General features: G+C 34.8%; 1 long non-coding RNA gene across 13 annotated transcripts in view; it reads right to left on the bottom strand.

Annotated features, from left to right (window-relative positions):
• LOC137768014 (uncharacterized) overlaps positions 1 to 25,838 on the bottom strand; it is a 695,061-nt gene that overhangs the window by 212,033 nt on the left and 457,190 nt on the right. For 2 of the 13 annotated variants that reach the window (XR_011074682.1, XR_011074683.1), the window contains exon 5: positions 23,480 to 23,518. The exons of the other annotated variants lie outside the window; for them this stretch is intronic. This is a non-coding gene — a long non-coding RNA (uncharacterized lncRNA). The remainder of the gene's footprint in view (positions 1 to 23,479; positions 23,519 to 25,838) is intronic. 13 annotated transcript variants of the gene reach the window in all.

Raw genomic sequence — 25,838 nt, 5'->3', positions numbered from 1 at the left:
ACATTTGGAAATATAAATATACAAAATACCTGTGAAAGAAGTTTCTTAAAGAAATGACTGATAGAAAAGAAATTTTTCATTTACCTTAAATGTGTATGATTTACTCAGCTAGCAGAGCCATTAAAAAGCTGTTAACATTTCTCTACATAGCCAAGTAGATCATGGTGCTGGCAAAACAGCTCACACTCTATAATTTTGTAAATAGTGTTGCTTTTAGCCATGAAGCTGAATGCTTTGAGGTATTCTGCTTCATCTTCAGGGGTGTTTACTTCAAAAAGCTTCATTAAATTTCAAAGTATTTCTTTTGCTAGTTTTATAAATTGATACAAGTTCTTTCACTTCCAAATTGGCTAACTAGGAAGATGGAGGACACTCCTAAATCATGTTCACACACTGGTCTAGAGTCTATTGAGAATGACCCAAAGATTTAAATACTTATTTATCAACACCCCCTAGAGATCACTGCCAGTCAGGCAATGATTGGTGGAAATATCAGGTCTTAGGCCTACTTCAAAACTGGAATATGTAAAATATAGCCACAGTTCAAATAATCTTCTAAACTATAGAAAAGTTATTTAAAATATTCTAATGTTATATTCTGAAAACCTTTAGAATTATTTCACTCAGATTTTTAGAAAGATCAACTTTCCCAATTTCTACATTGAGAGGTTCTCCGATGAATAGATAAAACATACAAGTATCCATCCCATTTTTAAAAAGAAGAATGTCATTTCCAACTGTACCATGGCATGTGAAAATTAATTTAGCAAAACTTAAATTGCTCAGTGGTTGCTGTGTGGCACCTCTCTAATAAGACTGTAGTCACTATATTTCTCCAAAGATTAAGAAATTGCACACTTCGTTCTGTGATGACCCTCACATCATGATGGGCATCAATGAATCCAGAAAATTGAACACACCTAGGAAACAAAACTAATCGTTCCTAGAAAACCCACAATGTTATTTAAATAATTAGGATTTGTGTTAAGCAAAGACATCAAATCTAAAGCTGGTAGTCTAGAGCAGAAACCAAATGCTCCTGAAAGCATCAAGTTCAAGGTGCCAGATTATTTTAAAATAATTAAACTGAAGTCAACAAAGCAACTCTATAAAACTCCAGGTTGTTAGTGGTGTAGTATATATACACTAACAGCAGTGATTATTTTGATCCTAACTTGTCAGAAAATTGTGGTTTTTTAATTCTTAAGGAAAACTCACTCACTTTAAAAACACACTTCAGTACAGTAAAAACTACATTTAATATCAGAGGAAAATTCTTCCATTCCCCTTTTAGACTTCACTCAGTTTGGAATAGTGCCTGGTACACAGTGGACACCATAAAAATTCATTGAATGAAGAAATTCAGCCTTTTAAGAAATTAAATCTTCATGATTCTGATTATAAGCTATTTTCACTGGCTCGAATGGAGTGTAAGAAATGCCATGCAACATAATTATTTTTTATTAGTTTAATGTTGGGAGGATTATCACAACAGAACAAATCTCTATTTTTAGCCTTTTCTAAAACCACAATTTGATATCAATGCAATGTTAAAGGACTACATGATTGGAAACCCAATATAAATGTGCCACAGAGGACCAGCAATGAGCCAGGAAAACATTTTTCTGTGTGCTCAGTAGTAAACAAATTATGAATTTTGCACTCACAAAGTACATAATGGCCCAAAGTTACATCTTCTTCACACTTCCAAGGATGCCACACTGTGGAAAACAGAGTTCACTCTTTGAATTTAGTATACTGTCTCCATTCTTTCCTGTATTTGGTTCTGATGTACAGAGGTTCCATCAAGGAAATGATGATATTTATGATATTTCTTTAAATAGTAGGATAGTTCTTTACTGAAATTGCACTATTTCTGCTAAACAATGCAAGAGACATGCAGAAAGATTTGATCATGAAAATCTTACTCAGCATTAGGTTGCATAGCTCACCTACTAAAGTCTAGCTTCGTATGGTGGCTTCCAAAAGTCAAGATCTTTTGGTGTCCAGAAAGAGAGAGACAGAGACAGACTGACTGACTTAAAGCATCTTTGCTTAAATCTGTCTTATTACAGGCAGATTAAAACTGTATGAACTTAAGTATTTTCTGACAAGGCTACTAATGTTTCACCGGCATACCAAATCATGGAATGTCTGTCAAGAAAAAAAACAACAGTGACATAAATTCCATAGACATTTCCATCTTGAGTCATTAGACTCAGACATCTCAGAGAACAAGCTTGTCCGTCTCTCACGTCCCTAGGAGCAAGCTCCTTAGAAATTTCTCTGGAAGGCCAAGTATGTTCCCACACACGCTGTTGGAGGCAACTCCCCAAAGAAATGAAACAAGCATTGTCAACACTGTACTGATGGCTGCCGTCTTCCAAATCATTTTCAAATGCTACATTTCTGCCTCTCAGTGAGCAGAATAATGACATTAAAAAGTATTAAGGATATAACTCAGGAAAAAGGCTAGCAAAAAGTAAATCGTTTCAGATCTCAAGAAGCAAAATATTCAAGATTTTATTCTTTACTATTTAATTGGCTCTAATTTTAAAATCTCAAGACTAGTTAAGATCAACTATCTATTAGCTGTTACGAATTGCATTCCATTTTCCTCTTTCTTTTAAAAACACACTTACCTTATCTAGTAGTCTGTACCTATGTGCTTTTACATAGTACTGAAAATCTTGCCTAATTAATTTTATTTTTTTCAGAAATTAAATTTCCTTAAATTTACCTAAACGTGACTTCATACAATTGAGGAGATAAGAAAATGTATTATCTATAATAATTCTCAATTTGAAAATGTAATGTTATTTTGGGGTTTTGAGAATATTTTTATTTCACAGGAAAATGATATTACAAAGTAAAATGTCCAAGGCTCTGACTTAGAGTATTTGAAAAACCACCCAGTGTATATTAGGAGATATAATGAAGACATATTAGACATGGCAACTCTAGACTCTGATACTGCCACCATAACTAATTCCACGAATTCTCCAGTGTTCCCAGGTAACATCCAGAATGGACGTAAAGCAGAAAATGACAAGCCACAGTTTAGTGATCTCATATCACTTTCCAGAAAGTTTTAAATATTGCAGTGAGGAATCATTTTAATGGGCTTTCATCTGGCAATTACATTATTTTCTTTCAAGGACATAATGAAAAATTCACTAGAAGCTAATATTATAAGAGCTATTAACAGAGCAAAGATTTCCATAGCAGAAGTTTCTTAATGACCAAAGACAAGGGTTATGGTCTTGCAGTGGAAACTTCAGTAAGGAGAAAATAAGGATATGGAAGTTGGTTAGAGAATCTCTTTTGTAGCTGTTTAAATTTTCTGTTTTATTTTCAAATATTTCAATCTTAAATGTTCAAAGACAGTGTGATGAATTCCTACATACTTTTGACCAACTGTTAACATCTCACCACACCCCCAATTTGTGTCTCTCTCCCCTCTCCCCTCCTTTCTTTTTTTTTTTTTAACATCTTTATCGGAGTATAGTTGCTTTACAAGGGTGTGTTAGTTTCTGCTTTATAACAAAGTGAATCAGCTATACATATACATATATCCCCATATCTCTTCCCTCTTGCGTCTCCCTCCCTCACACCCTCCCCATCCCACCCCTCTAGGTGGTCACAAAGCACCTAGCAGATCTCCCTGTGCTATGCAGCTGCTTCCCACTAGCTATCAGTTTTACATTTAGTAGTGTATATATGTACATGCCACTCTCTCACTTTGTCTCAGCTTACCCTTCCCCCGCCCCATGTCCTCAAGTCCATTCTCTACTAGGTCTGCGTCTTTATTCCCGTCCTGGCCCTAGGTTCTTCATGACCGTTTATTATTATTATTTTTTTAGATTCCATATATATGTGTTAGCATACAGTATTTGTTTTTCTCTTTCTGACTTAACTTCACTATGTAGGACAGACTCTAGGTGCATCCACCTTACTACAAATAACTCAGTTTCGTTTCTTTTTATGGCTGAGTGATATTCCATTGTATATATGTGCCACATCTTCTTTATCCATTCATCTGTCTATGGACACTTAGGTTGCTTCCATGTCCTGGCTACTGTAAACAGAGCTGCAATGAATATTGTGGTACATGACTCTTTTTGAATTATGGTTTTCTCAGGGTATATGCCCAGTAGGGGGATTGCTGGGTCATATGGTAGTCTATTTTTAGTTTTTTAAGGAACCTCCATACTATTCTCCATAGTGGCTGTATCAATTTACATTCCCACCAACAGTGCAAGAGGGTTCCCTTTTCAACACACCCTCTCCAACATTTATTGTTTGTAAATTTTTTGATAATGGCCAATCTGACTGGTGTGAGGTGATACCTCACTGTAGTTTTGATTTGCATTTCTCTAATGATTAATGATGTTGAGCATTCTTTCGTGTGTTTGTTGGCAATCTATGTATCTTCTTTGGAGAAATGTCTATTTAGGTCTTCTGCCCATTTTTGGATTGGGTTGTTTGTTTTTTTGATATTGAGCTGCAGAAGCTGCTTGTAAATTTGGAGATTAATCCTTTGTCAGTTGCTTCATTTGCAAATATTTTCTCCCATTCTGAGGGTTGTCTTTTTGTCTTGTTTATGATTTCCTTTGCTGTGCAAAAGCTTTTAAGTTTCATTAGGTACCATTTGTTTATTCTTGTTTTTATTTCCATTTCTCTAGGAGGTGGGTCAAAAAGGATCTTGCTGTGCTTTATGTCACAGACTGTTCTGCCTATGTTTTCCTCTAAGAGTTTTACAGTGTCTGGCTTTACATTTAGGTCTTTAATCCATTTTGAGTTTATTTTTGTGTATGGTGTCAGGGAGTGTTCCAATTTCATTCTTTGACATATAGCTGTCCAGTTTTGCCAGCACCACTTATTGAAGAGGCTGTCTTTTCTCCATTGTATATTCTTGCCTCCTTTGTCAAAAATAAGGTGACCATATGTGCGTGAGTTTATCTCTGGGCTTTCTATCCTGTTCCATTGATCTATATTTCTGTTTTTGTGCCAGTACCATACTGTCTTGATTACTGAAGCTTTGTAGTATAGTCTGAAGTCCGGGAGCCTAATTCCTCCAGCTCCGTTTTTCTTTCTCAGATTGCTTTGGCTATTCGGGGTCTTTTGTGTTTCCATACAAATTGTGAAATTTTTTGTTCTAGTTCTGTGAAACATGCCATTGGTAGTTTGGTAGGGATTGCATTGAATCTGTACATTTCTTTGGGTAGTATAGTCATTTTCACAATGTTGATTCTTCCAATCCAAGAACATGGTATATCTCTCCATCTGTTTGTATCATCTTTAATTTCTTTCATCAGTGTCTTATAGCTTTCTGCATACAGGTCTTTTGTCTCCTTAGGTAGGTTTACTCCTAGGTATTTTATTCTTTTTGTTGCAATGGTAAACGGGAGTGTTTCCTTAATTTCTCTTTCAGATTTTTCATCATTAGTGTATAGGAATGCAAGAGATTTCTGTGCATTAATTTTGTACCCTGCTACTTTACCAAATTCATTGGTTAGCCCTAGTAGTTTTCTGGTAGCATCTTTAGGATTCTCTATGTATAGTATCATGTCATCTGCAAACAGTGACAGCTTTACTTCTTTTCCGATTTGGATTCCTTTTTTTTCTTTTTCTTCTCTGATTGCTGTGGCTTAAACTTCCAAAACTATGTTGAATAATAGTGGTGAGAGTGGACAACCTTGTCTTGTTCCTGATCTTAGTGGAAATGATTTCAGTTTTTCACCATTGAGAACGATGTTGGCTGCAGGTTTGTCATATATGGCCTTTATTATGTTGAGGTAAGTTCCTTCTATGCCTACTTTCTGGAGGATTTTTATCATAAAGGGTGTTGAATGTTGTTGAAAGCTTTTTCTGCATCTACTGAGATGATCATATGGCTTTTCTCCTTCAGTTTGTTAATATGGCTTATCACATTGATTGATTTGCATATATTGAAGAATCCTTGCAGTCCTGAGATAAACCTCACTTGATCATAGTGTATGATCCTTTTAATGTGCTGTTGGAATCTGTTTGCTAGTATTCTGTTGAGGATTTTTGCATCTATGTTCATCAGTGATATTGGCCTGTAGTTTTCTTTCTTTGTGATATGTTTGTCTGGTTTTGGTATCAGGGTGATGGTTGCCTCGTAGAATGAGGTTGGGAGTGTTCCTCCCTCTGCTATATTTTGGAAGAGTTTGAGAAGGATAGGTGTAAGCTCTTCTCTAAATGTTTCGTAGACTTCACCTGTGAAGCCATCTATTCCTGGGCTTTTCTTTCTTGGAAGATTTTTAATTACAGTCTCAATTTCAGTGCTTGTGACTGGTCTGTTTATATTTTCTATTTCTTCCTGGTTCAGGTCGGAAGGTTGTGCTTTTCTAAGAATGTGTCCATTTCTTCCAGGTTGTCCATTTTATTGCCATAGAGTTGCCTGTAGTAATCTCTCATGATCCTTTGTATTTCTGCAGTGTCAGTTGTTACTTCTCCTTTTTCATTTCTAATTCTATTGATTTGAGTCTTCCCCCTTTTTTCTTGATGAGTGTGCCAAACGGTTTATCAATTTCGTCTGTCTTCTCAAAGAACCAGCTTTTAGCTATACTGATTTCTGCTATTGTTTCCTTCACTTCTTTTTCATTTATTTCTGATCTGATCTTTATGATTTCTTTCCTTCTGCTAACGTTGGGGGTTTTTTTGTTCCTCTTTCTCTAATTTCTTTAGGTGTAAGGTTAGGTTGTTTACTTGATATGTTCCTTGTTTCTTGAGGTAGGATTGTATTGCTATAAACTTCCCTCTTAGAACTGCTTTTGCTGCATCCCACTGGTTTTGGGTCGTCGTGTTTTCACTGTCATTTTTCTAGGTATTTTTTGGTTTCCTCTTTGATTTCTTCAGTGACCATTTGGTTATTTAGTAGTGTATTGTTTAGCCTCCATGTGTTTGTATGTTTTACAGATTTTTTCCTGTAATTGATATCTAGTCTATAGCATTGTGGTTGAAAAAGATACTTGATACGATTTCAATTTTCTTAAATTTACCAAGGCTTGATTTTTGTCTCAGGATATGATCTATCCTGGAGAATGTTCTATGAGCACTTGAAAAGAAAGTGTGTTCTGTTGTTTTTGGATGGAATGTCCTGGAAATATTTAGTCCACCTTGTTTTATGTATTATTTAAAGCTTCTGTTTCCTTATTTATTTTCATTTTGGATGATCTGTCCATTGGTGAAAGTGGGGTGTTAAAGTCCCCTACTATGATTGTGTTACTGTCGATTTCCCGTTTTATGGCTGTTAGCATTTGCCTTATGTATTGAGGTGCTCCTATGTTGGGTGCATAAATATTTACAATTGTTATATCTTCTCCTTGGATTGATCCCTTGATCATTATGTAGTGTCCTTCTTTGTCTCTTGTAATAGTCTTTATTTTAAAGTCTATTTTGTCTGATATGAAAATTGTTACTCCAGCTTTCTTTTGATTTCCATTTGCATGGAATATCTTTTTCCATCTCCCCTCGCTTTCAGTCTGTGTCCCTAGGTCTGAAGTGGGTCTCTTGTAGACAGCATATATACGGGTCTTGTTTTTGTATCCATTCAACCAGTCTATGTCTTTTGGTTGGAACATTTAATCCATTTACATTTAAGGTAGTTATCAACATGTATATTCCTATTACCATTTTCTTCATTGTTTTGGGTTTGTTATTGTAGGTCTTTTCCTTCTCTTGTGCTTCCTGCCTAGAGAAGTTCCTTTAGCATTTGTTGTAAAGCTGGTTTGGTGGTGCTGAATTCTCTTAGCTTTTGCTTGTCTGTAAAGCTTTTAATTTCTCCATCGAATTTGAATGAGATCCTTGCTAGGTAGAGTAATCTTGGGTGTAGGTGTTTCCCTTTCATCACTTTAAATATGTCCTGCCACTCCCTTCTGGCCTGCAGAGTGTCTGATGAAAATCAGCTGTTTACCTTATGGGGATTCCCTGTATGTTATTTGTTGTTTTTTCCTTGTTGCTTTTATTATTTTTTCTTTGTATTTAGTTTTTGATAATTTGATTAACATGCGTCTTGGCATGTTTCTCCTTGGATTTATCCTGTATGGGACTCTCTGCACTTCCTGGAGTTGGCTGACTATTTCCTTTCCCATATTAGGCAAGTTTTCAACTATAATCTCTTCAAATGTTTTCTCAGTCCCTTTCTTTTTCTCTTCTTCTTCTGGGACCCCTGTATTTCGAATGTTGGCGCATTTAATGTTGTCCCAAAGGTCTCCGAGACTGTCCTCAACTCTTTTCATTCTTTTTTCTTTATTCTGCTCTGTGGCAGTTATTTCCACTATTTTTATCTTCCAGGTCACTTATCCGTTCTTCTGCCTCAGTTATTCTGCTATTGATTCCTTCTAGAGAATTTTTACTGTCATTTATTGTGTTGTTCATCATTGTTTGTTTGCTCTTTAGTTCTTCTATGTCCTTGTTAAACATTTCTTGTATTTTCTCCATTGTATTTCCAACATTTTGGATCATCTTTACTATCGTTACTCTGAATTCTTTTTCAGGTAGACTGCCTATTTTCACTTCATTTGTTTGGTCTGGTGGGTTTTTGCCTTGCTCCTTCATCTGCTGTGTATTTCTCTGTCTTCTCATTTTGCTTAACTTACTGTGTTTAGGGTCTCCGTTCTGCAGGCTGCAGGTTCATAGTTCCCGTTGTTTTTGGTGATTGCCCCCAGTGGCTAAGTTTGGTTCAGTGGGTTGGGTAGGCTTCCTGGTGGAGAGGACTGGTGCCTGTGTTCTGGTGGATGAAGTTGGATCTTGTCTTTCTGGTGGGCAGGACCAAGTCCGGTGGTGTGTTTGGGGCTGTCTGTGACCTTATTATGATTTTAGGCAGCCTCTCTGCTAATGGATGGGGTTGTGGTCCTGTCTTGCTAGTTGTTTGGCATAGGGTGTCCAGCCCTGTACCTTGCTGGTCATTGAGTGGAGCTGGGTCTTAGCACTGAGATAGAGATCTCTGGGAGAGCTTTCACCGTTTGATATTGCATAGAGCTGGGAGGTCTCTGGTGGACCAATGTCCTGAACTTGGCTCTCCCACCTCAGAGACACAGACGTGACACCCGGCCGGAGCACCAAGACCCTGTCAGCCACACAGCTTTTTGCCTCTGGAGCTTAGAAATCCCAGCAGCTGTTGTTCTGTCTAGTCTGCCCACAGCCCAATCCTCAGGGACATGCTTTGCTGTCTACCCTATAGATTTTTCTTGGTTTACACCAGTCTTTCTTCACTCTGTGAACTTCTGGGAAGTCTGAGGTCTTCTGCCAGTGTTCAGTAGGTGTTCTGTAGGAGTTGTTCCACATGTAGATGTATTTTTGATGTATTTGTGAGGAGGAAGGTGATCTCCACGTCTTATTCCTCTACCATCTTGAAGGTCCCCCAGCTCACGTATTTTTATTTTTTATTTTGCATTATAACTCAATAACATGATATTAATTTTACTGTTTTAATTTAGCTATTGCAAGCTCCTTCATTTGGCTTCTGTGTCCCTTTAACACATCCCATCACTGTTTTCCTGAAAACTTCCTTACTTTCTGGCTCTCCAAGATGTTCCAGGCTCATCTTGTATATTTCTGGCTTCAGCTCTTGAATTAGCCATTTCTCCAAGGTGCCCTTATTCCTTTTTATTGAGAATATTAGAAAGCAAGATTGGGGTGCTAGGTGTATTCACTGCTACTAAGTGTTATCTCTTCCAGACCCTCTCAGCTAAGAGAGCAAGAAAATACATGTATGTATACCCATGTCCTCACCAGCAGTCAGTATTCTCAGTTATTTGGATTTTATCCATTCTAATAGGTAGGTAATAATAGCTAATAATATTAATAGCTAATAAATATAGGTAATACCTGTAAGAGGTAGGTAATAGGTAGGTTATAAAAACAATGATATCTCATTGTTTTAATATGCATTTTCCTAATGATAAATGTTACTGAGCATCTTTTTATATAATTATTTGTCATTTCATTGGTGAGGTATCTATTCAGATCCTTTGCCCATTTTTTAATTGGGTTGTTCTTTTCTTACAGTTGAGTTTAAAAACTTTTTTGTATATATTAGGTACAATCAGATATGTGATTTCCAGCTATTTTCTCCAAGTCTGTGGCTTGTCTTTTCATTCTCCTGATTATTTTCTGCAAAGCAGAAGTTTTTTACTTTTAATAAAATCCAACTTATCAATTTTTTCTTTCATGAATTGTGCTTTTGGTGTTTTATTTAAAAACTCATCAGCAAACCCATGGCCATGTAGATTTTTTCCTATATTTTCTTCTAAAAATTGTATAGTTGTGCATTTTACATTACTAATGGATCATTAGTCTATGATCTGTTTCAAGTTCATTTTTATAGAAAGTATGAGGTCTGTGTCTAAGTACATTTTTTTACATATGGTTACACAGTATTTTCAGCACCCTTTGTTGAAAAGACTATATTTTCTCCATTAAATTGCCTCCATGCCTTTGTCAAAAATTAGTTGTCTATTCTTATGTAAATCTAATTCTGAGCTCTCTGGTCTCTCCCATTGATCTATGCATCTACTCTTTTGTCAATACAACAGAACCATCTTGATTACTGTGGTTTTATTCTAAATCTTGAAATAAGGTAGTATGAGTCCTCCAACTTTGTTACTCTTCAGTAGTGTATTTACTATTCCAGGGCTCTTGCCTTTTCATATAAACTTTAGAATCAGTTTGCTTACTACAAAATACTTTCCTGGGATTTTGATAGGGACTGTGCTGAATTTAGAAATCAAGTTGGGAAGAATTGATATCTGAACAATACTGAATCTTCCAAAATGTGAACTTATTATCTCTCTCCATTTATTTAAAACGTCTTTGATTTTTTAATCAATGTTTTGTAATGTTTAATGCGTAGATAGTATACCTATTTTCTTAGAGTTATATCTAAGTGGGGGTTCTTTGGTGCTATTGGAAATGGTACTTTTAAATTTCAAATTCCTATTTTTCATTCCTGGTATGTAAAGAAGCACTTGATTTTATATATTGACTTTGGGTCCCTTAGTCTTGCTACACTTGCAAGTTCATGAGTTTTTTTTTAATAGATTATTTGGGATTTTCTACATAAACAATTTGTCATCAGCAAATAAAGAGAATTTTATTTCTTGTTTCCAATCTGTGTATCTTGTATTCTTTTCTTTCTCTTATTGCAGTAACTATGACTTTCAGAACGAGGTTGAATGGGAGTGGTGAGAGAGGAGATCCTTGTGTTGTTTTCAGTCTTAGGAGGAAAGCATCCAGTTCTTCACCGTTCATCATGGTTTATTATTTCTAATGTGTTGTTAGATTTTGTTAGTATTTTATTGAGAATTGTTGCATTGGTATTAATTTTTTGAACATTCTTTGCCAGTTTAGGAACAGTGTTATACTTGTCTCAAGGATAATTTAAAAGTTTTCTTTTTCCAATTTACTGAAATAATTTAATAGAATTGCATCTAGTTTTTGACGTTTTCTTGAATTCCCCCATGAAACCATCTTAGTGTAAAACTTTTTGTGGGATAGTTTATGACTTTCTTTATTCCATAGAAGTTTGGTCTGTTTAAACTGGCAATCTCAATTGAAGTCAATTTTGGAGATTGTATTTTCCTAGTAAATTGTACTATTTATATAAAATCTCAAATATATTTTAAAAGAGGTGTTTGAAATTTCCTCTTTTTCAGAGATGTTTCCCCTTATACTTTATTTTGCATATTTCTGTTCCCTCCCTACCCCACCCCTTATTTTTATTAGTTAGGGCTTTGCCATATTATTGAATTTTTCTTGAAGAGACAGCATTTTATTTAATATATTTGTTTTCTCAGTGTGTCTTTATACTTATTCTGTTCTTTACATTTCTTTTGTTTTCAAGCTGTTTGAGTTAGGAATATACCTTATGTATGTCATTCTTTCATTTTTATTGACAAAATAAGTTAGAATAATATTCCTCTGATCACTGCTTTAAGCTGTAACCAATAGATTCTAAAATATGGTTTTCTTTATTGCTTTCATTTATAAATTCTGAAAATTCACCTTTTATTTCCTTTTATTTACATTTAATAGAGAACTTTTAAATTTTCAAGTTAAAGGACTTTGTTTTTTGGTTTTGTTATTAACTTCTAGTTATTGGAGTATGATATGAAAATGCTATTTTTACTTTTCCTGTTATACAGAATTTACTGTGGTCAATTTTTATAAATCCTCCATGTTCTCATAAGACATTTGATGCACATCTATATAATATTTACCTTACTGGTGATCTTGTTCTTACCTTCTATATATTTACCCATTTTTATCTACTTGAACTGTGTTAAACCAAGGATATTATCTTAAAGTCTACTTACTATTGCTTTATTCTAGTCTTCTTTTTTTTTGCATTATGAAGTTTTTGCTGTCTGTTTGGTGCAAAGATATCCATACACTTTGATCATCAGTGTGATTTTTAGCCCTTAATTTATACAGTTTCCTTCTCTTTCTCATTTGTTACTTTCAGCCTGATTTCTCTTTTGTCTGATATCAATATCACAACTCCTGCTTCCTTATTGTTTGCATTTACCTGCGACACCCTTGCCCATTACTTAATTTTTAGCCACCCTGTATCACTTTATTTTAGAGTTTAACTGAGTTTTGTGAGTCAATATAAAAATCCTTCTCTTTTAGGGACCACTCCTACACTGTTGGTGGGAATGTAAATTGGTGCAGTCACTATGGAGATTTCTTTAAAAACTAAAAATAGAACTACCATATGATCTAGCAATCCCACCCCTGGGCACATATCCAGAGAAAAACCATACTTCAAAAAGATTCATACACCCTAATATGCACCCCAATGTTCACTGCAGCACTATTTATAATAGCCAAGACATGGAAACAACCTAAATGTCCAACAGTAGATGAATGGATAAAGAAGATGTGGTATATGTAATATATATATGTATTATATGTACACACACACACACACACACACACACACACACACAATGGAATACTACTCAGCCATAAAAAAGAATCAAATAATGCCATTTGCAGCAACATGGATGGACCTAGAGATTATCATACTAAGTGAAGTAAGTCAGACACAGAAAGACAAATATCATGATATTACTTACATGTGGAATCTAAAAAATGATACAACTGAATTTATTTACAAAACAGAAACAGACTCACAGACTTAGAAAACAAACTTATGGTTACCCAAGGGGAATGTTGGTGGGGGGAGGAGTAATAAACTAGGAGGATGGGATTAACATATACACACTGCTATATATAAAACAGACAAACAAAAAAGAACCTATTGTGTACCACAGGGAACTCTACTCAATGATCTATAATAACCTATATGAGAAAAGAATCTGAAAAGGAATAGATACATGTATGTGTCTAACTAAATCACTTTGCTGTATACCTGAGACTAACACAACATTGTAAATCAACTATACTCCAATATAAAATAAAAATTCTAAAAAATCCTTCTCTTTTAATAAGTGAGTTAAACCCATTTATATTTGTAGATATAATTCATTTGTTTGGCCTATTTTATGCTGTATTTACTGTGTGCACCTTGTTATATTTACTGTTTTTAATTTACTTTTTTTCTTCTGCTTTTTATTGTTCTTTCTCATTTAGTAAAGTTTGTATTACTGCTCTAGTAGTTATCTTTATACTTGTACATTTTATAATGCCTAAGGTCCTCTCTTTTCCTAATTAGGCATCTAATGCTAGGGTTAACTAACTTTAGGTAATATCCTTTTACTAGTATTTACTATGTAGTATTCAATAAGTCCATTATACACTTCCCTTTATCCTTTTATTTACCTCAAAAATGTTACTTGTATGTTTCTACTTATGTTTCTACTTATCTTACTATAGCACTGACATACTGGCCTTAATACTTGTCCTCACCTTAGTTTTATTTTTAGATCTCCACTTAAATAAGCTGAATGATTACCACCAGTCCTTTTTGCTCAAGTTCCCCAGTCATGTCCTAGTTAAATGGAGCTCTTTGTCTCTAGATGCCTCAAAAAGGGCTCAGGGAGTAGAGTATTCCCTGATTTTTTACATGGTTATAACATTTTATATAGCCTTGGTACATTAAGGACACCATGACTGGACATAATCCCTGACTCAATCTTTTAAGTCATTAAAAATATTTCACCAGTGTTACCTGCAAGAACTGTGAAGTGTTTGAGATTTTACTTACTAGGAAATGAATAAGCTAGACAGCTACCATTCATGGCTGCTTGAAGAAGACATAAGACTCCTGGGCCAGAGACAAAGGAGTTTTATTACTCACGGCACAGCAAGAAACATAAGCATCAGCATATTTGTATCACTTCCTTTTGTCCCAAGTCCTACAGGGATGATGCAGAAAGGCCCTGAGAAATGCCTGAATACAGAGTGGATTACGTATTATATTATATTGTATTATACTGTACGTTGTATTATATTGTGTGTTGTATTATAGGAGAGAAATCTTGAGCTTGGGGAACCTGTATCTTCTACAATGGATGGTAAGTATGCCTGCCCTTTGCTCCAGAGGGAGATACTCTATCTTCCAAGGCTGTTCACTATAAAAAATCCTGGAGAATATAGTCTTGAAAAACGACAGGCAGTGCCTCTGCTTTCAAGACATGCAGACACACAAGAGATCCATAGAGGATTATCTCCCAATATTACATTGATTTGTATATTGTCAATCAAATTTTGTTGGTATACAGAATCCTCAGAGATTTTACTGATGTCATGTTTCCTACTGAGTCATGGGTATAAGGCTATGATTCTGTAACATAGTTTAAATAAGCTATTTTGGGAAAAGCTCATATGAGTGACAAATCTCCTTCCCACTTTAACTGTTAAAGACATTTTCTTGGTTTCCCTTTTCTCTTGACCCTGCACAACACGGGGTTGTGTATGTCATGACAAACAGTAGGAGTGTCATCATGAGAGTTGAAGGGGTCACCTAGAATCTGAATCTTAGCTTCCTCTTCTAAGCATTCACTGAATGGCAAGGACATATCTCAGAACAATTAATTCAGAAACTCTGGGTCTGGGATCCAGATAGCAGGACATTTTAAAGCTCCCTAGGGATTCCAAAGTGCAACCAAGTGGAGTCTGAGCCCTGGTTTCAACCCACAGATAAAAACTTAACTACCTATGAATAAAACCTCAGGCTCGTAGGAGTTAGTATTTATTTTAGAAGAGTTTTTAGGCCTTTTTTTCCCCTCCTCTGTAAAGTACAGACATTGAATACTTGTCTCCAAATGTGTAACAAGAACTTGAGAACAGAAGAATAATTATTTTCTTACTTAATATACTTTCAGATATTACAGGCAAATTCTTTAGTAGTTTAGCTAATAACCGATATAACAGTAATTAAATTTTCAAACCAAAGTTTTCACGTGGGTGCAAAGAGAGATGTTTTCAACTTCAAAATGAATACAATTTGCCCTGGAAGTCAGAGCTGTTGCAAAGCACTTAAAATTATTTTAGATAGCTAGTCTATCCAATCACTGGAATGGCTAAACACTCCTCACCCTGTAATCTGGAAAAAAGTGGGTACTTAAAGATATGGAATTCACAGTCTTTAGCTTTTAGCTTTAGGTGAAGAGTTACATTGTTCCCTTTTTTAAAGTGTTTCTTAACAGGATGCTAGCCAACTCACTTTGGCAGAGATACATGCAGCTAAAATTGCTTACCTCTTGCTAATATTATATATTCAGCATTTTCCTGATAGGCATACTCTTGGAAGAAACCTCAGACATACACTGAATTACTCTGTGAATAAAATATTTCATCTCCTCAGAGCCCTCAAACACAGCCTTGACTTACCAAGTTCAAAACTGCTGACTCTCCACAGTTCATGCCAGTGGGCTTCCCATACAACCTTACCATTTAATGGTATGTAAAGCACTTAGCTAACCCTAGAAGACTATAATACACTGCCATGCAATGTATAAAGTGTCTGTTAGGAAGGATAAGTGAAAATGCTGTAAAACACACTGAGGAAGTATATCCAGACAATCAAATTCCACTGTAAGGATATCAGCAAAGACTTAGACTGCTTACAAAATAAAATGCGTGAGCCCCATGTGAGGACTGGGTATATTTAAGACCTGCACCAAGGCTATCAAATTTAGATGATGGCAAGAATAATAGTTATCTTGAATTACATTTATATGCCATTTTCCCAGAAGAATTCAAAACATTTTAAACATCATCAAAGTCTGTGAAAACTGAAATGGTCCCTTGTTACTAACCTCATGTTTTAGAGAAATTATTGGAAATTGACTGATAGTCTGAATGGACTACTACCTGGATCCAGTCAAGCATTATACACAATGATGCCAGATGATTCGGCAAAGGCAGCCAAAGTAAATGTATATTAAAAACAAGGAATATATAGAGTATACATATTTGTTAGCAAAAACCTGCAAGCTTATTACCAAATACCTAAGAAAATGTGGTTGAAAGAGTTAATATTTTGGAAAATTATTAGTTAAATAAATATCCTTTCTCTACGTCCTCTTATTTGCCGTTGGATTAAGAGAGGCCATCAGAGAGCTGCTCAAAGAAATGCTGTTACAGAGCAATACTTCACTTTATATCATTTTACTGGCAATGCAAATACTGTTGAAGACTATATCTCTACCACATAGTGTTCATACTGTATAAAAATCCTCTCTAAAACCAATCATTTTCCTAATGGATTACACTTTTCATTTTAAAAACAACTGTCAAGGATAATTTTTCTTCTGCATCAACTACTGAGAGGTACAGAGTCTATGACCAATCTTTACCACATTTACACAGCTTATCTCTGGATCCATGTTAGAGCTACTAACCTTTTTCTCATTTGTCTTGGTTTACCATAGTCATTTTTTTCTAAGTTTAAAAATAATACAAAATCAATGTAAAACTTGGAAAGTGCAAAAAGGAAGATGCATAAAACTCATGTCTATGTTTTTAAATTTGAAGTCTAGAAAACTTACAAAGATATGTAGTTTCAAAAAAGCAGTGTATATTTTCATTTTGTGGATGCAAGTTCATTTCATTTCTAGAAAGGTTTTTTTGGTTTGTTTGTTTGATTGGTTGGTTTGTTCTGTAATTGCTTAAATAGTTGTCTATTCCATTATTTGCCTCCCCCTTGGGTTTCCACTTACACATCTACTGAATCTTGTTTGCCTCTATTCCAATTCTATCGTTTTGTCTCTAGCCCCTTTTAACTCATTTTTATTTTCTTTTGTTTTTTTCTCATTCCTCTTACTATGTTTTCAATGTTATCTATTTTTCCTTGTGCTTATTCTGATCTGGTCTTCACTTCCCTGACATTCCAAATTTTTATTTTTCTTCTTACTTAAGTCCATCGGTTCATCTCTCTTATCATTTCTGCACATCCTACAATCTCTTCCCTGAACCCTCATACTTCTACATTGTGCTTTTATTTTACACAGAAAAAATTAACTTTGTGTCACTGATCTAAAATACTAACTTTATCTTATAATAAATAAGAATATTTAGTATGTTTATACCCTTTATTTTTCCATTGATCACTATGTTGATTTTGGTAGAAGTTGTAGAATCACATACAAACTTTGAAAATAAATGTAAGGTAAGAAAATACCTTCAAGATTTTGTTTAGAATTTCATGAACTGTATAAGAATATATATAAAAATAACTGATGTCCATGAAACATTGAGTCATCTCATGTAAGACAGAATGTTTTCTGGTCTACTTGTTTATTATTTGACCATCACACAACATTATCACTAGAAAGTAAGCTCCTTGAGGGCAATAAACAAATGCCTAGAATAATGCTTTCACATTATAAACACAATAAATATTTTATGAATGGATGAATAATTAATCATCAAGTTTTGGTTTTAGAAATATCACATTTGCAATATTGGGAACAGGAGGAAACACTAGTCAATGACACTACCGGCTGTTGAAGTAATCAAAACAAGAGTAGATAATTTAAGATATTTTAAGGTAATAGCAGTAGGATTCAAAGAAGTTAACGATTTTAGGAGACATGTAGGAAGTAGAGTCAATAAAATTTGTGAGTTGAGGCATTCTTTTTACAACTTTTAAGGCAGGCAGAAATCAGGAGCCAAAAATTCCTTATCTCTCTACTCCCTAGAACACAAACCAAGGGCAATGGGTATTTAATTCCAGGTCTGAAAACATGGGGCTCATCTTTGAAGAAACGGAACTAACTGCCTAGATAAAACTAGGTTAGACTGGTCCTCAACATATAGAAACAAAGGTCTTTTTGGTCACTTGGGGGTTTCCCAGATTAATAGCTGACTGTATTTTTACTCACCCACAAAAGAAGCCTGGCAGTTGACCTGATAATCACTTCCCACATGAAATAACAAATAAATGCCTTTATTCTAAAATACAAATCGACTGTGTATAATCACAGGATAAATGAAGAAAAATAGCATCATGAAAGAGACAGACCATGATAAATAGACAATTTTTAAACTCACACTAGAGGAAACGAGAATAAATCAAGCAACAGAAAACCACTTTAAACACCTAAGAGTATATAGGATTATAGAGAAAAATAGTACTGACCTGGATAACAAAATTTCAGAACTTTCTCAGACCACTGAGCAAAAAGAGAAAATAAATATGAGACACATTTTTATGAGATCAATCCAGGAGATCTAATAGGAGTGCTATGTAAAAAAACAAAAGAGAGAGAGAGAGAGAGAGAGAAATAGAGGTATAAATAATCAGGGAAAAAGAAGGGATTTTCTTAGAGGTGAAGAGTAGTATGAAGTTTTTCATTAAAAACTACTGAAGCTGATTGGATTAAAAAACCAGACACTTAAAAATGCTGCCTACAAGAGATTCAATTCATAGCTAAAGACACACACACAAGCTTAAATTGAAATGATGGAAAAAGATACTTCATGCAAATCAAAACAACAAGAAAGTCGGGGTAGCATTACTCCTTTCAGACAAAGTAGACTTTAAAAACAAAGGCTACAAGAAAAGCAAGGAAGGGCATGATATGATAAGGGGATCAATACAAGAAGAGGATTTTACACTCATTAACATATATGCACCCAATAAAGGAGCACCTAAACATATAAAGCAAATGCTAACAGATATAAAAAGAGAAATTTACAAGAATACCATAACAGTAGGGGATTTTTACACCCCATTTATATCAGTGGACAGATAATCCAGATAGAAAATCATAAGGAAATAGTGGTCTTAAATGATACACCAGACCAGTTGGACTTAATAGATACTTACAGGACGTTACAGCCTAAAAACAGCAGAAAACACATTATTTTCAAGTGTACATGAAATGTTCTCCAGGATAGATCACATGCTGGGCCACAAAACAAGTCTCAACAAATTTAAGAGGACAGAAATTATATCAAGCATTTTTTCCAACCACAGTGATATGAAACTAGATATCAATTTCAGAAAGAAAAATGGGAAAAGAACAAACACAGATACTGAACAGTATGCTACTAAAAATTAAATGGAACAATGAAGAAATCAAATACGAAATCAGAAAATACCTTGAGACAAATGAAGATGGAAACACAATGCTCCCAAATCTATGAGATGCAGCAAAAGCAGTTGTAAGAGGGAAGTTTATAGTGATACAAGTCTTCCTCAACAAAAATCTCAAATAAACAACCTAACCTACCACCTAAAGGAATTAGAAAAAGAAGAACAAGGAAAGCCAAAGCCAGTAAAAGGAAGGAAATATTAAAGAACAAGAAATAACTAAAATAGAGATTAAAAAAAAAATAGAGAAGATCAATGAAATCCAGAACTGGTTTTTGAAAAGATAAACAAAACTGACAAACCTTTAGCCAGGCTCACTAAGAAGTAAATAGAGAGGACCTAAATAAACAAAGTAAGAAATGAAAGAGGAGCCATACCAACTAATACCACAGAGATACAAAAAATCATAAGAGAATACTACAAACAGTTATATACCAACAAACTGGACAACCTAGACAAAATAGACAAATTTCTAGAAACATACAAACTGCCAAAACTGAATCAAGAAGAAACAGACAATTTGAATAGACCAATCACTAGCAGTGAAACTGAATTTGTTAAAAGAAATTTTTTAAAAACTCCGAGGGGGCTTCCCTGGTGGCGCAGTGGTTGAGAATCTGCCTGCCAATGCAGGGCACACAGGTTCGAGCCCTGGTCTGGGAAGATCCCACATGCCACGGAGCAACTAGGCCCGTGAGCCACAATTACTGAGCCTGCACATCTGGAGCCTGTGCTCCGCAACAAGGGAGGCCGTGACAGTGAGAGGCCCACGCACCGCGATGAAGAGTGGCCCCCGCTTGCCACAACTAGGGAAAGCCCTCGCACAGAAACGAAGACCCAACACAGCCAAAAATAAATAAATAAAAATAAATAAATTTATTTAAAAAAAAAAAAAAACTCCCAGCAAACAAAATCCAAGACAGCTTGGCTTCACAGGGGAATTCTACCAAGCATATAAAGAAGAACTATCCTTTTCAAACTATTCCAAAAAATTAAATTTGATGGAACACTCCCAAATTCATTCTATGAGGCCACCATTACCCTGATACCAAAACCAGACAAAGACACTACCAAAAAAGAAAATTATAGGCTATATCTTTGATGACTATAGATACAAAAATCTTCAACCAATATTAGCAAACCAAATCCAACAATATATAAAAAAGGCTCATATACACAATGCTCAATTTGGATTTCTTCCAGGGACACAAGGATGGTCCAATCTCCTAAATCAATCAATGTGATAAACTACATTAACAAAGAGAAGGATAAAAATCACAGGATTATCTCAATAGATGCAGAAAAAGCATTTGACAAAATTCAACACCTTCCCATGACAAAACTCTCATCAAAGTGTGTATAGAGAGAACATATCTCAACATAATAAAGTCCATTTATGACAAACCCAGAGCTAATATCATCCTTAATGGTGAAAAGCTGAAAGCCTTTTTTTCTAAATTCAGGAACAAGACAAGGGTGCCCACTCTCACTGCTTCTATTTAACATAGTATTGGAAGTCCTAGCCAAAGAAATCAGGCATGAAAAAATAAAAATAAAGGGCATCCAAATTGGAAGGGAAGAAGTAAAACTGTCACTATTTTCAAATGATATGATACTTTATATAGAAAACCCTAAAGTCTCCACTGCAAAACTATTAGAACTAATAAATGAACTCAGCGAAGTTTCAGGATACAAGATTAATATACAGAAATCTGTTTCATTTCTTAACATTAATAATGAACTATCAGAAAGAGAAAGTAAAAAAAAAATCCATTTAGAATTGCATCAAAAAGAATAAAATACCTAAGAGTAAACTTAACCAGTGAGGTGAAAGACCTACACTCTGAAAACTATAAAACATTGATAAAGGAAGTTGAAGATGATACAAAAAAATGGAAAGATATTCCATGCTTTTGGATTGAAAGGATTAATATTGTTAAAATGGCCATACTACCCAAAGCAATCTACAGATTTAATGTAATCCCTATCAAAATACCCAGGACATTTTTCACAGGGTGAGAACATAAATATGGAAGCACAAAAGAACCCAAATTGTCAAAGCAATCTTGAGAAAAAAGAACAAAGCTGGAGGTATACCCTGCTCAGACTTCAGACTATACTACAAAGCTATAGTTATTAAAATAGCATGGTCTCAGCACAAAAACAGACACAGATCAATGAAATAGAATAGAGAGCCCTGAAATAAACCTACGCATCTACAGTCAATTAATCTATGACAAAGGAGGCAACCATATACAATGGAGAAAGAGTCTCTTCAACAAGTGGTGCTGGGAAAACTGGAAAGCTATATGTAAAAGAATGAGATTAGAACATTTCCTTACACGATTTACAAAAATAAACTCAAAATGGATTAAAGACCTAAATATAAGAATGGTATTCATGAAACTCCTAGAAGAGAACACTCTTAGATGCAAATTGTAGCAGTATTTTTTTGGATCTGTGTCCTAGGCAAAAGAAAGAAAAGCAAAAATGAAAAAAAAAAAAAAGGAATCCAATTCAACTTAAAAGCTTTTGCAAAGGAAACCACAGACAAAACAAAAACAAAACATATGGAATGGGAGAAATAATTTACAAATTTTATGACCAATAAGTGGTTAATATCCAAAATATACAAACAGCTCATAAGGCTAAATATCAAAAAAAAAAAAAAAAAAATCAAAAAGTGGGCAGAAGACCTGAAAAGACATTTTTCCAAAGAAGACACACAGATGGCTAACAGGCACATGAAAATATGCTCAACACCACTAATTATCAAAGAAATGCAGATGAAAACAGTGAGATATCACCTCACAACAGTCAGAATGGCTAACATCAAAAAGTCTACCAATAACAAATGTAGGCAAGGCTGTGGAGAAAAGGGAACCATTGTTCATTGTTGGTGAGACTATAAATCAGTGCAATTCCACTCCCCAGTACATATCCAGAAAAAACAAACACACCAATCTGAAAAGATACACGCATCCCAATGTTTATAGCAGCACTATTTACAACAGCCAAGGTAGGGAAGCAACCCAAGTGTCCATCAACAGGCAAATGGATAAAGACTTGGGCTACATTTGTGCGTATATATGTGTGTACACACACACACACACACACACACACACACACACAGTGGACTATTACTTAGCTATGAAAAAGAATGAAATTCTGCCACTTGCAGCAAAGTGGATCAACCTAGAGAATACCATACTTAGTGCAGTAAGTCAGATAAAGACAGATACTGTATGATATCACTTATTTGTGGAATCTGAAAAATAATACAAATGAACATACACAGCAAAACAGAAATGGACTCACAGATATAAGAGACAAACTAGTGGTTACCAGTGGGGAGATGGGAGTGGGAGGGGCACTTTAGGGGTATGGGATTAAGAGATACAAACAACTGTGTATAAAATAGATAAGCAACAAGGATATATTGTATAACATGGGGAATTACAGCCATTACCTTGTGATAACTTTTAATGGAGTACAAACTGCAAAAATACTGAATCATTATGCCTTACATCAGAAACTATTACTGTAAATCAACTATACTTCAATAAATGAAAGAACTCAGAAAATAAATAAATAATAAAGGAATTAAAAACTATTACCTAGTACTGAGTAGAATAAATGAAGAATGAATCCAACTAGACACTTCATCATGAAATGTAAGGATAGTCAGGATAAGAAGATAGTAAAACTTCTGGAGAAAGGAAAGGGGACAGAGAGATGATTTACAAAGGATTAAAAATGAGAATAGCACAACCTTCTTTTCAACTTTATTGGACATTATAGGATGGTGAAATAGTATCAGAATTTTGAGGAAAAATTATTTTGGTCATATAATCATATATTCTATATTTAGGCAAACTATGAATCTAGTATAAAGAGAAAATGAAGATATTTTCGGACATCAAAAGAATCAAAAAAGTTTACCTCTCAGGTGTTCTTTCTTTTATTATTCAAGTAAGTACCCTAACAAAAGAAAAACAGAGGAAAAAAAGACATGAGATACCAGGAAAAAAAAAAAAAGTGCAAATGTAATAGTACATTAAAAAAATATATCAGATTACAGTTGTACAGCCAATCTAAAAAGCAATTAGAATGGTAGAGGTCGTTTCCAAGAAGAATGTCATCAAGAAAAATAGAATAAACAGAATCATTCCATCAAATGAAAATTTTGATTAACTATTTATTGCATAAAATATATGTTAGGATGCCACAAGTGCTACAACTCTTTTTTTTGTAGCCTAACTGATCAAACCATAAAATGAAGTATTTGAAATTCATCGTCTTCTCATACTACTTTCTAAAACAAGACCAGAACATCTTCCTTCTACAATCCAGTCAGGTCCAGAAAATGTCTGAGTTGTTTTCACATTCTGTATCTCTATCTATCCTGATCCCCTGTTTCTAATACTATTTTCTCTCTATCTAGAAGAAGAAGAAGGTATATCCCAATTCCAGTTTCAATTTCAGTCCTCTACCGTACAGAGCTCAGGAGTCATACAGACACCACCATGGAATCTACGAGAGGTGGACAGTCTTGAGGTGGTACTTTGTTTCCCCAAATCTGGAGGGAACCAAGCTGCTTTAAGTTCGATGGCTAACCATCCCTTAGGACCTAATCTATGTGGTTCCAAATGGCTAATTCTACTCCCACCTGCTTACCAGGCAACAGGATAAATGAAGAGACATCGAGTGAAGAAAGGACATAACCTTACTATTTTTAAAGTAATGTCCTAGAAACCACTAAAGAACACTTCTGCTTATACCTCATTAATAAAGATTTAGTCACATGCTCACACCTAGATGTAAAGGAGGCTGGGAAATAGAGTCCTTTTTCTGGGCAATTATGTACCCACCTAAAAATTGAGGTTCCTACTGCCTTAGAATAGAAGGAGTATGAATACTGCAGAACAAACTACCACTCTTGCCCCAAAATGGACTTGGGTTACATTTCTAAACCTTTAATTTGTTAAGGGAAATAAATAGGCTATGAGACTGGCAAAAAAATAAAAAAAGGAAAGAAAGAAAAAGGAAAAAATATATATAACAATGAATTTCAAGAAGAGGGTCTTAAAAGGAACAATGTACTATCCAATGATATATTCAGTACATGAATACAACCATTCAGATAATAGAGCCATGGATGTTGAACATAATTAGAATAACTTAGAAGTTTGTAAAATGTCATAAACTGTGTTAGAATAAATTTGACACTAAAATTATAATTCAACACTTCCCTGAACCCTGTAAGAGAGACAGTAGAACTCAATAAGGCTGTATCTTTTTAAGAACCCAACAGAGTTAATGTGGATAAGGACTACATGATATAGTCTTGTTGAGTCTGGAAAATGTTTGCCCACTACTTCCATCAGAAATCTAAGGTATACAAGGGAGAAAAGACAGTCTCTTCAATAAGTGGTGCTGGGAAAACTGGACAGCTACATGTAAAAGAATAAAATTAGAACCCTCCCTAAGACCATACACAAAAATAAACTCAAAATGGATTAAAGGTCTAAATGTAAGGCCAGACACTGTAAAACTCTTAGAGGAAAACACAGGAAGAACACTTTTTGACATAAATTACAGCAAGATCATTTTTGATCCACCTCCTAGAGTAATGGAAATAAAAACACAAATAAACAAATGGGACCTGATGAAACTTAAAAGCTTTTGCCAAGCAAAGGAAACCATAAACAGGACGAAAAGACAACCCTCAGAATGGGAGAAAATATTTGCAAGTGAATCAATTGGACAAAGGAGTAATCTCCAAAACATATAAACAGCACATGCAGCTCAATATTAAAAAAACAAACAACCCAATCAAAAAATGCGCAGAAGACCTAAATAGACATTTCTCTAAAGAAGACATACAGATGGACAAGAGGCACATGAAAAGCTGCTCAACATCACTAATTATTAGAGAAATGCAAATCAAAACTACAATGAGGTATCGCCTCACACCAGTTAGAATGGGCATCATCAGAAAATCTACAAACAACAAATGCTGGAGACGGTGTGGAGAAAAGAGAACCCTCTTGCACTGTTGGTGGGAATGTAAATTGATACAGCCACTATGGAGAAAAGTATGGAGGTTCCTTAGAAAACTAAAAATAGAATTACCATATGACCCGACAATCCCACTACTGGGCATATACCCAGAGAAAACCATAATTCGAAAAGACACATGCACCCCAATGCATGCAGCACTATTTACAATAGCCAGGTCATGAAAGCAACCTAAATGCCCATTGACAGAGGAATGGATAAAGAAGATGTGGTACATATA

Source organism: Eschrichtius robustus, chromosome 8 (genome assembly GCF_028021215.1).
Source record: "Eschrichtius robustus isolate mEscRob2 chromosome 8, mEscRob2.pri, whole genome shotgun sequence".
Classification (NCBI taxonomy): Eukaryota; Metazoa; Chordata; class Mammalia; order Artiodactyla; family Eschrichtiidae; genus Eschrichtius; species Eschrichtius robustus.
The sequence above is the reverse complement of the archived record's forward strand: the minus strand, read 5'-3'. Positions and strand labels throughout refer to the sequence as shown.